The sequence below is a fragment of the Tasmannia lanceolata genome, unplaced genomic scaffold, assembly GCF_043159265.1.
Source record: "Tasmannia lanceolata isolate RefF3 unplaced genomic scaffold, GAP_Taslan_0.1 ptg000004l, whole genome shotgun sequence".
NCBI lineage: Eukaryota > Viridiplantae > Streptophyta > Magnoliopsida > Canellales > Winteraceae > Tasmannia > Tasmannia lanceolata.
In genome coordinates this window covers 7,632,512-7,647,091 of record NW_027518681.1, presented here as the reverse complement: position 1 = coordinate 7,647,091, position 14,580 = coordinate 7,632,512, and the positions used below count along the sequence as shown (strand labels likewise).

The 14,580-nt window shown below is 38.6% G+C and overlaps 1 long non-coding RNA gene across 1 annotated transcript; it reads right to left on the bottom strand.

Annotated features, from left to right (window-relative positions):
• Window positions 1–8,334: 8,334 nt before the first annotated feature.
• Window positions 8,335–14,580, bottom strand: LOC143876188 (uncharacterized). The gene is made up of 2 exons (XR_013250323.1): window positions 14,255–14,580; window positions 8,335–13,734 (listed from the first exon to the last, which is right to left on the bottom strand). It is a non-coding gene; the product is annotated as an uncharacterized LOC143876188 (long non-coding RNA).

Below are 14,580 nucleotides of genomic sequence, written 5' to 3'. Positions count from 1 at the left end.
TCAAAGTCAAAAACAGGATAATCGAAGCGAAAAAGGACTACTCGAAGTAAAAAATAAGTTACTTGAAGCCAAAAATTAGCTTCGGACTACTTTTTATTTTCGCTTCATCTCCATAGGATGATCCTAACCCTCCAATCTGAACTGATCTGAATATAAAGTGCCCCAAAAATCATTTATGAAATCTTCTACATATCGGAGGGTTAGGGTCATCCTATGGAAATGATTTTTGAGGCACAACCTATTTACATTGTGCCCAAACAGATGAACTGTTTGGATCATCATATGGAGTGTGCCGTACCTACTTTTTTAGACTTTACGTGTTTTCACGGCCACCCATCATATAAGTTCTCTAGTTTATACACAGTACCATTCCTCAAATTTAATAACTAAAACCTTATATATGTTGCTCTTGATTGAAAAGATAACCTTCCAAGAATTAGCTCTCTCGTTGTTATCTATTGTGGTATCTTTAAGGCTACTGATACTGGCACTGCCATATTTTAATAATTGCACAAACTCAGTTTGTCTTTTCCTCTTTAATTGGCTATGGGAGCTTTTTGGGAGCTGTAATGACCTTGACAGTGGTTTGAATAGTAAAAGAGAAAAAAATATATATATGCACCCATCTTTAAGTCTTTCTTGATGGGCATGTGCACCAAGTTTAAAGATGGTGCACACAATAACTTTTCATGTAAATTAAGTTTACAAGCAGACGATCGTTCTATCCATCCTTTTTGTTTTCTATTGTAATGCTAGAGCTGACATGAAAAAAGCTAAAAGAAGTGACCTTTCTTTTCATGTCCAAAGTTAGAATAAAAGTGAGAAAAAGTGGAGAGGTGGGTGGGAGGATAGAACTGAGAAATGAGTGGCATGATTCCAATATATATTGAGGCATTATATTGAAAGGCATGGTTTTAAAATTGATATGTAGGCCGATAAATTGATATATGAGCGAGTCGGATATGGCTTATGTATAGGGACCTTCAAACCTTTTTGAGGGGCTACCTTGCATGGGCCTTACTCAGTGAAAAAATACCTACCGAATGATTCTAAGCATCCAAATCAACGTATTTTTTCGAAGAAGTCCATTCCTCGGATGATTAGGATGAATCAATCATGGATTTCATGGGCTAAGGTCGATTGATTGGACCAAAGAGATGATCTATACACAGACTTTATATAGTTTATAGATAATACTATTCCTCAAATTTAATGGCTAAAACCTTATTTGTATGCGGCCCTTGATTGAAGAGATAACCTTCCAAGAATTAGTTCTCTCATTCTTATCTATTGTGATATCTTAAAGGCTCTGATATTGGCACTACTTCCACAAACTCAGCCTATCTTTTCTTCTCTAATTGGCTCTTAGAGCTTTTTGTGAACTGTAATGACCATTGACAGCTGTTTAAACAATAAAAGACCTTGGTGCAATTATCAAAATATCGTCGTGCCAACCAAAATCAGTAGCCTATCTTAAAATATTAAAAACTAAAGTCTCAAACTTAAAGCAAAGCTATCAACTCCAAAAGAACTAGGAGTGCAACTTGGGTCGGGTTGAGGCCAACCCGACCCAACCCAAGGAACCCATTTTTCCAACCCAACCCGACCCAACTCGATTTCCAACCCGCCCGGGTTCAACCTGACCCAACCCGATTTACAATTTCCTCAACCCGACCCAACCTGATTTCCAATTTAGGTTGGGTTGGGTCGGGTTGACCCGATTTGATATGGTACTAACAATTGACCACCTCAACTCAAGCCGAGTTGTTTTGGATTTTTGAGAACCAATAGTGAGGCACCAATAATTAGTTTTTGACTCACAATTGGTTCTCAAAATCCAAAACAAACATAGACTAACAATTAACAGAGGGAAATGTTATCCGCACTACTATATTTTGATGATCACACTCCTCACTTTATTAAAGTAAGGTATGGCCCGCACCATAGGATTATCCAAACTGTCTATTGTGGACTGTGGAGACTATTTCAATGTTGAAAAAGAAAAACACATAATTATATGTATAAACTAGGATCATATGTATATGTTGAAATTAACTTCACTACTAAGTGGGAATTTGAAATTTCCTATTCGGGTTGGGTCAGGTCGGGTTGCCTAACACCCCAACCCGATTTTCAATTCGGGTTGATTTTTCCCAACCCTGGCACAATCCGATTTCAGAAAAGCTTAACCCGACCCAACCCAACCCAAATTCAGGTTGAACCCGACCCGAGTTGCACCCCTAAATAGAACCATTAATTCCAATTCAAAACTTCATGTAGAAAAATCAAAAATAAAAAATTGACAAGAACTAAAGTTGTTACAGGGGAGACCCAATAAAGAAATAAAAAAAGATAGAGAGAGATGTTGAATTGCATGACAGCTTGTGAAACTCATGTGACACATCACAGCTTTAGGGTCTGATGAGGCCCTGCCAAAGCAAGTACCCTTTAATCATTCAATCTGCCGGGCCCACATTATATTTTACCATCACTGTTTACTTACATTGGGGAAACCATCAACTTTATGACTGAATGGACACATTCATTTTTAGATTTGTCTATTAACACTTCAACCACACCACAAGCCACTTCTTTTGAGTTTTGACCGTTTGGGTATCCAAAACCCACCACTTCCATAAAAGCCAAGCCAAGGGCCCATTTGTTTTGCATTTTACACCCCTAACCTTGATTTTTTTTAGAAATACTAGGTGGTTTAGTACTGTTTTTCCTTTTTGGGTCTAGAAAGAAACATGGGTTTCTCTCATTTCTTTCCTTTTCTTTTATTAGCTCCTATTCCTAGTGTTTTTTGAGGTTTTATACCCCATCGATTAGCTGGTTCAAAAGATAATATCTTTTGAATTCTTATATTTATTTATGTTATCTTGTTCATTAACCTGTCTTTGGATTCTTGTATGTAGAGTTGTAGCAATCATTGATATGTTATCACGTGAGCCCTGCATCATAAGGACTTTGATGGATGATGTGGGGGTGTCTAGACATGGAATACTCATCTTACATCACTTTCTTCATGATGATTTCATGCTTCCATGACATGATGAAACCCAATCACCTTGTGGAAGTTCTCCAGTGTAGGGATGCCATCAGGATTATATCCAAGTACTTATGTTTATGAGACCCCAAGCAAAGAGAATACAAGGAAGAAAAGATAGAGAAATGGGTGAATTGTTGTAAGAGAAACAGTGAAGTAGGGTACAATTCTTCCTTCTTGGGGAACCAATTGCTCCCTTTTCACATCTTTCTTCATCATAAAGTCTCCAATCTTTAAAAAAGGAAAGGGAAAAGAAGACATTGACTTCTTGTCAATTTTCATGAACACAAAAGCCAACACAGTAATAACAGAATTAAAAAGGATGTATATATTAAAAAGGATGAGTAGGAATACAGTATAATTTAAAGAATACTAAGGCCATGTCTGGCTACCATGATTTTTTTTCCATGGAATATTAGTTTAACAAGGGGTGAGAGATGGATGTGGGAGAATAGGAGAGGGAAAGAATTGAGAAGGCAGAAGGAGATGATTCGAAACGGCTGAAAAATAGGAAATAAAAATTTTTACTACTGAACTTTTTCATCTGTGCAATACAAGCAAGACCTTTCTTTTCCTTATTTAACAGCCTTTTCTCACCCACTCTTCACTCGTGCCCTCCACTCTCTCCTCCTCTTCTGCTCCTGTCCTCTCACTTGATAAACTAGAATTCCATGGAATAAATTTTCATGGCTCTCGTCCAATCAAAAGGGCCCACGAGATGAATCTCCAGATCACGTTATTCTCTGCAGCATGTCCACCCACATCATTCCCTATAGACATAACATGAACTATTTGCAAATGTTTTGACAGGGGGGGGGGGGGGGGGGGGTGAACAACGCCACGTACGTAGTACACTACGTCCTTCAGGACAAAGTACACATAAAGGGTCCCGCATTGGATAGTGGAACAAAGTATTATTATCAAAATATGATAGTATTTTCTTCCCTGGACAACCCCCTTATAGTGTAAAAAGAGTAGTCATTAAGTCACAACTATGGTTTTAAATTTCAGTTTTGGTACCGGTTTTGGACCCCACCGAAATCGCTATTTCAAAATTTCGGCCAAAATCCGGTGAAACAATAAAAACACTATTTTATTTGATACCAAATTTCGGTTGAAATTTCTGTAAAATATTAGATTAAGTAAAAAAACAGTTTTTTGGGTGACATTTCAGACGAAATAAAATACCATTTCGGGTATTAGTGATTTCGGTGTCGGTCTCTACCGAAATTTCGGATTGCAGTCGAAATTTAAAACCATGGTCATAACTCATAAATACACTAAAGGAGGGTGTCCCAGGGAAGAAAAGGGGGAGAATATACCACTTCCCTTAAAATATATGAGATTTTGTGACGTGTACTCGTGAAGTCCAGTATTATTTTAGAAAGTACAGTGGCGAACACTTCTTAGGATGATCGGTCATTTGTATGCCATATATCAACTCCATAGGATGATTCTAACCCTCAGATTATGTGCAGCCGCTCTACAGATCGGAGGGCTAGGATAGGATTTACGGAGAACCCAAACAGCATCACCAGCCACTCGCTCATTGAATCCATCGTTTGGGCTCATAACAAATAAAAAGTTGCTCCTGCTACTCAGCCTAGAGCCTTGAGCATTGTACAAGGACGCGCTGTAGGAGTTACCCATTACCTTCTGGGTGGAATTGCCACAACATGGGCATTCTTCTTAGCAAGAATTATTGTTGTAGGATTAATAGCTAGGAGGATTTGAAAGGCACTATTGCATTAATCTTTCCAAGGTTTAGCCAAGGCTTAGCTCAGGACCCCACTACTCGTCGTATTTGGTTTGGTATTGCTACCGCACAATGGAGCAATAACAGAAGAAAGAATCCTACTTTTCATTGAACATGATTTAGTCAAAAAGGTCTAATGTTGAATATATTATGAACTCATCACGAGACTACGATTGCATAGTTGTTTGGCAGCCAAAAAGGAAGGATATTTTGATCTACTAAGTTCTGGCAAACGTGGCAAAGAGGATCGAGAAACTTCAAATAAACTTCCTCTGGGAGGGAGGGCAAAACAACAGAAGCCAAAACACTTCACGAGATTAGAAAAAGTTTGCAGATTGAAGTCACATGGCAGCTTAGGGATTGGCATAATAAGGTCGAGGAACAAGGCCTTGATGAGGAAGTGGCTTTGGCGGTATGGAGAGGAGGCGGCCCTTTGCCACAAAATTAATGGGGACAAGTACAGGCGGGGATGGGAAGGTTGAGAGAGTAGGAACCCGATCATAGGTAAAGGTTCGGGGTGCATGGAAGTCTATCTGTGTGTCCAGACCCATGTATTAACCTTTGGTTAGGTTTAGGGTGGGTAGGGGAGAGGAAACTCGATTTTGGCTTGACCTTTGGGTAGGAGAGTTGTGTATATGCCATGCATTCCCGAACCTATTCAACCTAGCTACCAATAGAGGGGTTAGAGTCTGTGACTACAAGGAGAGAGGGGGGATGTGAGAGTGGTCTGGTGCATAAAACATGGAAGAAACCTTAAGGACAACGAGAAAGTCAACCTATCACACCTCCCGAGTCCCTCATAATACAAATATTGTTCCCTTTCATCCAAGGACCATAGAGTTTGGACCCATAACATCATTGGATGAATTTTTGTTCGCCCTTTTTTCTACAGGTTGGTCAGAGAGGAAGGATCAAGAAAAAACTTCACTAAAATATGACGAACACCAGCACCTCCAAGGGTCACGGCACTTGCATGGACGGTAGCTTGTAAAAGAGTCAACATGTATGAATGCCTCAAAAGAAGGAAGATAGCTCTAGCCAACTAGTGCCTCTTCTGCAAAGAGGAAGAAGAATCACTAGATCGTGTATTACTTCACTGCCCCTTCTCTTTCAACCTATGAAGGGCTTTCACCAAAAGCTTTAGCATGGACTGGGTCTTCAACATATCAATAAAAAGACGATATTACACTGGAACAACTGGCCATTCAGAAAGCTGGGGAGAATACTTTGGGTCCTTGTACCTTTCGTGCTAATTTGGCATATATGGAGAGAGAAATATGCGCATATTTGAAAAAAAAACAAGAAGAAAAGCAACCTGGCAGGATAATATTGGAGAACAAAATTGATTTTTATTTTTTTTAAGTTGGCATATTTTCATTGATACAAAGGTTACATTGGGGACTAGGAGTCCCATCCTATATTACAAAGTATCAGAGAAGCTAGTCAAGGCATACCTTGGACCAGGAAACTTTAAAACAAAAACAAAATAAACTAACTAACTGGGACATGTCTTCTTTCATCATGCCAGTAGTGAGAAATATGCCTGAACCGACCCAAGAGAGCTTCATAGTACCATGCTCTTCCACCAATCCTTCTTTTGCAAACTAATCCCCCAAACTTGTCCTATTAACACCGTCACTAAAAAAAACCAAGATTTCAACACTACGATTATAACCACTCCTCCCAACAATTTAAATAGCAGAGTAGAAGGATCCAGACGAAGGAGCTAATCTAAGCGAGAGACCATGGTATCTCAAGCCATAATTGGTCGAAACATAGCCCATCTGGATGCAGACAATTTATGAGACAACTACTACTACTATTACTACAGTGTTCATACTAAAATTTCTTCACTAAACCAGGATACAATTTTTTTTAAAAACCCACGAACGATAATTCCCACAAAAAACCTCTTCTCCTACCAATCCCACCTATGTGTCTAAAATATCCTATCTCAATAACAGCTCCTTTCAATATCCAACAATAGCCTACGTCCCTTGCAATTCCCACAGCCAAGCAATAAATCTCAAGTCACAACCAGACCCAAGGGATTGCTATCTACCTGTGCTTCAGCACCCAAGGTAGTCTCCCCGACACCAGTTTCTCCTATTACCCCAGAACCTTCGAACCCCCAAAACTTAGTAAAGATTACTAACCCACAGAACCAGCTAAAGAGGGACACAAAAACTGAAACCTAAACTAAGGAACCTAAGTACACCTAGACAGATCCATGTAGAGAGCCCATTACTTACCTGGGTCTCCCTCCCGATCTTCTTTGAAACCTAAACTAAAGAACCAGCTAAAGAGAACAAAATTGATCTTATAACTTAAGGGAAGGACAACTCCACGTTATCAGCATACACCATGGGGGCTATCATGAGATGTGGGAAAGCAATCATTTGGGAAAAGGAAACGAAATGAAAGATATCTCCAAAATGAGGGTGGCTAAAGTTGAACTTTGATGAGAGCACCAAGGGGATCCGGGGCCGGCCTGGAATAGGAGGTATTCTTCATGACTCGAGTGATAGAGTTTTGATGTCTTTTCAGGATTAGTTGGTTTTTGTGACGCTGACGAGGCAGAAACAAAAGCAAAAGCCTAGCTTTGGGGTTTGTGATGGTGTGTGAATGAGAATCTTGGATCGCTAATAGTAGAAGGTGACTCCTCTAATGTGTCAGCTTGGGCAGGAAATGAAGCAATAGGACCTTGACGATTGCCAATATGGTTACTGAAATTCGGTATCTGAATTGTAAAAACAGCCCCCTACTCCAACATATGAGGTAATAGGCAAATGAACAAGCTGATAGATTGGCCAGAGAACGGATGGAAAAGGAGGGGTAGAAATCATCACCTCTCTCCCAAATGAAGTTAATAGACGGAGAATCAGGTGGACAGAAGCTGGAAAAAGGTTAATGTCTCACATCTGCAGGCTATTATATAAGATTTTAGTAATTTAAGATAGCAGTAGGCTTGCTTACTGAGGGGTGAGTTCTTTTGTTGGGGAGGCGTCATCTACAACTACATGCAAGGAACCAATGTACGATTTTGATCTTTTGTTTGGGGACATCTTTCCACAAATGAACCCAAACGGGGCCTGATTGTTTGCCTGGTTGATGTATCTGGATTCCGGGCTAGTTTCTCTGTGGTATAAATAAAGGGTTTTAATCTTGTTGCACCAAAAACAGAAAAATGTATGCTTTTCAAGTTTTTTGCAGGCGGTACTTGTTTTTTTTTTTATGGTGGATTATCTAGTATTAGATGCTTCTTCTTTTTTTGGTGTCCGAGTCTCTAATTGGTCATTGTAGTCATCAAAAGTCCTCTAATTTCATTTCATCGGTAAGTTTTTTTGGGCTATGGACAATCCAGATCATGTGCTTAGAGATGTTTAAATGAGATTAAAAGATGATATGGACCACTGTTCCCATCCCCCGCACATGGGAAATTGGCAAGGCCTATAATTTCGAATGTGATCAACAAACAATTAGTCTTTTAAAATCTTACCATGGCTTCACCGGTGGAGGGGTTCAATAGTTTTTCTTCCATTGTTCTGCCACTTGGCCAGGAATTTCGACTCCTAGAAACAAAAATGGGCAGATTCGTCCCTTCTCAATGCTTACTGCTAACTCTTTCTTCGCCTTCTCCAAACCTGATCTGTCCAAACTCAAAGTATTACAGAAGCTTATTTTTCATACAAATTTTTTTTAAAAAAAGCCTATATTCCATGCAAAATTGAGTTTTACAACCTCCATTGCCATCACCATCTATATATGCTGCCTAGACACACTATTTTAGACAAAAGTACAGATGTTCAACATATATTCAGTATCAGTATTTTTAGAACACCGCGTCCACATCATAGTAATCAATCCTAAATTGTTTTTCGGAAAGTTTTGCGCCGAAGGCTTTTCAGAGATATCAAAAGTTACGATCTAGAAGGATTCAAGAGGTGAAAGCCAAGAAAGGCAAGGCTTGTGCAATGAAGCTATCCACTTATCTTAGGATCCAGAAAACTTGGTGAATGTATCAAAGCATGCATAAAAGAGATAAGTGAATTCAGGCATCTAGATACTTGTGCGCAAGAATTGATAGCGTGCAAAGTGCTCGACTTCAAGTGACAGATGAGATCTGCACTCGTCATCCAGAGTCAATTCTGTTAGTACGTGGAACGCTCACATTACTTACATATTAAGAAAGTAGCCATCATACTTCAGAGTCGGTCTCACCAAAAGTTAGTACTTTTTTGAAATGGACCAAAAGTTAGTACTTTAACAATATCTGATGATCAAAAGAGCAACAAGTGTTATCCAACATGCCTGAAAGAGGAGAATCATTTGACATACTTGGAATCTTTTCAAGAGGGGAGAATGACGGACAGGGGCGGAGCCAGGAATTTACACTCTCCTTTTTTTTTTGGAGTGGGGGGACTAATTTTCAATAAAAAATTTCCATATAAATTTTCCAAGGTAACTAATTGCCCAAGGGATTTTGCAAGTCATTGGGGCCTGTGGCCACCCCCATGCTATATGTCCCTCCATCCTGATGACAGAGACCACGCTAGGCCCCACACTTTAATTTTAAGGGTCTTTTTTTTTTCTGAATGGTTTTAATTTTAAGTGTCTTAAGTTACAGAAGGGAGCCAATATCAATAGGGGGTACCCGAAAATGGCATGAGTGAGCAGAGGTACCCCTGAAAAAGGCATTTCATGGCTGGCGGTTGCATGTGAGAGCAGACACACAGGCTCACTTTTCAGCAGATTTTGTCTTATTCATTTAATTCATCTGAGGTGGCTGCTCTCACACACAACAGCCAGCCGCGAAATGCCTTTCTGCAATGGTCCATAGAAATTTCTATGAGATGATCTAACCCTCTGATCTGTCATTTATTTTAAAATTCTATTGTTCGGGTGGTTCAGATCATCCCTTTTTTAACTAAATATTCCCAATGCTAATCTAAGGAAGCATCCTACTAAACTCAATCTTCTCCATGGATCGATTAAAACAACTTCTCAAACAAAAATATCAACAACTAAAAATTCTCTATACATGAGATTAATTCAAACGGAAATCCACAATAAGAAGGAAACTTACTAACTATAACTAATATTAAGGAATGCCTGATTTAACTTATCAAAACCCAATCTAAATGAATTAAGGAAAAAATATATAATGAGGCCAAGAGTTACACCTACATCTTCCAATCAATAATGCCCACCATTTAAAGGATAAAAACAGTACAATCAAAGAAGAAAAACAAGAAGCAAACAGAAAGAAATGGGTAAAATGTTCCATGCTTCATCACATAACCAGCATAATTATCAATAGCAGGAAAACCCATCAGAAAACTCCAAACAGAAGAAACTTTGCCCTCCTACCCATCAATATCTCGAACACTAGTAAAGGATCACATAGAAAAGATCGGAACCTTAGGAAGAGAAGAATACAACTTTCACAACATAATTACCATAAGTATCGTGTTGCAACCCTGTCACTTTCCTTTCAAAAATAATTACCATCAGTATCACGACCAGGAAAATGCCAATACAATCATGCAAAAATGGTATGAAAGATTCATCTATCAAACCTTCTTTATAATTTGAATGTTAGTAAAATGATGTTCCTATGGTTTTGCAATCAATTATTTTGTAAACATGTCACTATTATTCCTTAATCATGGTGAAATTTTCTTTATTCAACTTAATCACTGATATGTTAAACTTTGGTAAAATTAAGATTTTGTAGTTTCTCTATCAAAAAGTGGTTGATTATGGTTGGTGACTTAATTCACATACCTTGGTATTTTTGGATTGTACTTTTCTTTTCAGGCTGTACTTCTTCTGTAAACAGAAACATGTCTCCGAATGGAATTTCTGCCATGATGTAATCCCCTTTCTATTGTTTTCGTTTCCTTTTTTTCCGGACAGGTGATATGATCCGGTTTTCATTTCAGTAGCAAAAGAAAATAGAAACCCCTTTTCTCCTTCCCACTCTCAACCAGTTAATTGATTGCCATCAAGGGTAATCAAATGGCACAAGAATTAGAGCTCCTCAATGCAAACCCATCTGACACGCAGTAAAGTTAATTTTCCCCACAAATTTTAATCACTTTGCATACCAGTTTCAGTAGTAGTGAATTTACTGAGTAGGATAGTTTCAGTTAGCTCACATATTTACTGTTTAAAGTCTTTACACGGCCATTTTCAGTACTTAAAAAGACGTGTAGGATTTTGATAAAAGAGACAGATGCAAATGAGGCGGAAGTCCGTGCTATTTTCCAAGGAATTAACTTACTCCAAAACATGGATTTGAACAGGGTAGTGATTGAAGGAGATTCACTCAACGTCATCAGGTAGCTAAGAGTCTCACGGGTGGCTCCTTGGAGATTTGCTCCTATATTTGATGAGATTAGAGATAGATTGGGGTCGGCCTCAATCTCCTTCCTCCACGTTAGGCGGATGGCCAATGAGGAGGCAGACAATTTGCAAGGGAAGGAGTTTCAAGAGAGAGTTTAGAGTTGTTTGATTTTCTTCCTCCCTAGATCCTTTTATTTTCATTTGTACTTCCATTTCTCTCTTTCCTTCTCTCCTCTGTTTGTATCTTTGGGACCTCCTAAGTCTCGTTGGCGGTAATGAAATCTTTTCACCATTTCAAAAAATAAAAAAGGATTTTGATAAAAGAGAACCAATCACTTTGAATACTAGCTTCAGTATTTTTTAATTTCCTGTGTATTTTATCCTGCCTCTGACAATTTCTGGTCTGGTTTGGCTGTCAAAGCTAGTGTTTCAAAACGCAGATGTTGGCCAAAACGCGACTAAAGCAAAACCTAGTAGATTTGATGTGTCGCGACCGAGCACTCGGTTGATGCGGCAGAGTATTTGGTTGACGCGGCTGAGTACTCGGTTGACGTAGTCATAACTGGAGAATCAAGGGAGTTTTGATTGACTTTGTAGGGTAAAATGCGGACTCAAAAAAGAACACGGCCGAGGTAAAAGGGATTCGACTTGGACGAGTTGACGAGGACACGGGGGAGTTCTGAAACTATGGTTAAAGCCATCAGAAGATATGATCAAACACCATTACCAGTAGTAGATAAAAAAGGAGAAAAACCACAAGCACAATCAATTCTATATCAATTCGGTATGACATATCATCAAATCTATTATTTCTTTTGTGATGATCATTTCAGTTTTCAATGAAAAACATTAAACAGATCATCATTTGTGCACCTCCTGACTCGATTCACTATAACTTCAAATATCATTCTAAACTTGAACTTTTAGTCAATCAAAGCTTTTATACTACACGATTGAAACTTTTATTTAAACAGGCTTTATACTACATGGTAGTGCAAAGCATAGTTATGACCAATTGATGTTGAATCCCCAAATTTTAGGGATGTCAATAACCAACGCTTACGTTAGCTTGTTAGTTTTAGCTATCTTTTATATTTATCTTTTAGTTTTTTTTATTTACCCTTTATTCTGATTGGTTGTAGAGTCCCGATTGTGTTGAAACTTGAGAATATTGTAGATCTTTATATGCTCTCATCTCTTAATAAAAAAGGCAAAGAAGATTTTAACCTAATTTCGTGCTCTTGTGCGAGGGACTGGTTCCCAAACGAACCATTATTTCATCTTCTTCCTGTCTATTTCTGGGTAGCTATCATTTTGGTATCAGAGCTAGTTGGTCTTGGCATGACAAAAAGGAGTCAACTCAAGAACAATTCAGCCATGGAAGAGAGAGTGGAGAAGTTGGAAGAGACCATTAACAATCTGGCAGAGATGTTTTCCAAGTTTATGGAAAGTCAAAACCAAAAATCCGTTGAGGATGAGGTTTCCCGTGGCAAGGCTACCTTTTCCAACATGGAATTAGGAGGAAATGACGCATCAAGGTCTGGAGCAACGGGTGGATCTGTTCAAACAAGGTTCACGAGACTCGAGTTTCCTCGCTTTGATGGTCTAAAAGATCCTACGGGATGGGTATATCGCGCAGAACAATTTTTTTGCTTCCATCAAACTACAGAAGACATGAAGGAACCTCTTTCATCATTCCATCTGGAGAGTGAAGCTCTACAATGGTTCCAATGGTACGAGAAGGTTCACAAAAATATGGAGTGGACGGACTTGAAGATAGCCTTATGTGTTCGATTTGGGCCTACTGAGTTTGAAGATTTCGACTCAACCCTTAATAAGCTGCGACAGACAAGTACGGTAAGAGAATATCATAAGGAGTTCGAAGAATTGTCAAATATGGTGGAAGGATGGACTGAGAAGGCTCTAATTGGGACTTTTGTGGGAGGTCTCAAGGATGAGTTGGCAGGAGAGTTCAAGTCTTCTGTCCGAAGACATTAAATGATGCTATTGGGTTGGCGTGGATGATGGAAGAGAAAATTCAACATTGCCATATATTTCAAAAGGGTACAATGATTGAGCATGAGTACCCAACATCCGATTTGAAGGGTCCTCGAACGCTTACAATGGGCGAGATTAAGGAGAGACGTTCTAAAGGGTTGTGCTACAACTGTGAAGACAAATGCAAGTTTCCTCAAATTCAGTTAATTCAAGTTCTTGACAGTGATAAGGAAGAAGAAGACCAAGAAAATCAACAGCCTTGAGGACAAGGCAATTTTCAAGGGGAAGGGAATGTTGAATCCCCAAATTTTAGGGATGTCAATAACTAACGCTCACGTTGGCTTGTTAGTTTTAGCTATCTTTTATATTTATCTTTTAGTTTCTTTTATTTATCCTTTATTCTGATTGCTTGTAGAGTCCTGGTTGTGTTGAAACTTGAGAATATTGTAGATCTTTATATGCTCTCATCTCTTAATAAAAAAAAGGCAGAGAAGGATTTTAACCTAATTTCGTGCTCTTGTAGGAGGGACTGGTTTCCCAAACGAACAATTATTTCATCTTCTTCTTGTCTATTTCTGGGTACCTGTCAATTGACCATCATAAAGAAAGGAAAGACCAAAACACATACACAGATACAATAGCAAAAAGCTAACTTTCAATCAAAGATTGCCAAGCGGCAACAACCTACAAATCCTATGAAAGTAGGTAAGAAAAGAAGCCACAAATACCATAATTTCAACAGAAACAAATGCAAAACAGCATCATCAACATCAGAGAGACAAAACCCATAACTAGAAACAAAAAGCACAAAAACTCACTCCCGTTAAAATTAACCACCATATTGAAAACAAGAGAAGACCCATGATAGAAAGAAATAAAATAAGACACAAACACCACAATTTTACACAGAATACAGCCACTGGCATCAGTAAAAAAAAAAAAAAAACATTACCCAGAACCCAATACAAAATAAAAGACAATAGAAACACCAATTTTGGCTCCAAGAAAAAAAAAACAAATTAAGGAATCGAAAAACCTAAGTTTTCAACTAATTAAAACCAGATGAATAAGGACAACTCAAACAAAAAGATGGTAATCAGAACCTGGAGAGTAGGAGGTTGAATATGAGCCGCGATCATTGCAAACTATGAAACTGAATTTTCAAAGCCTTGTGCTCTAATCTAGTGTTTTGCAAACGAACGAATTTAAGATAGGTAAAAATGCAAAAATGTGATTCTCTCTAGGCAAAAAATGCATGTTTTTATGACAATTTTGATGACATGACAAATCCTATGAAATTTGTGTGGGTAGAATGGGTCCCATACTTTTCTAGCAGTCGTCTATTAAGGCCATTAATTGGACGCTTAAGATAGTCCGATCGCCCACATCTTCTATCCATGGCTCCCAGATCACAGTCCAAAATGCCCTA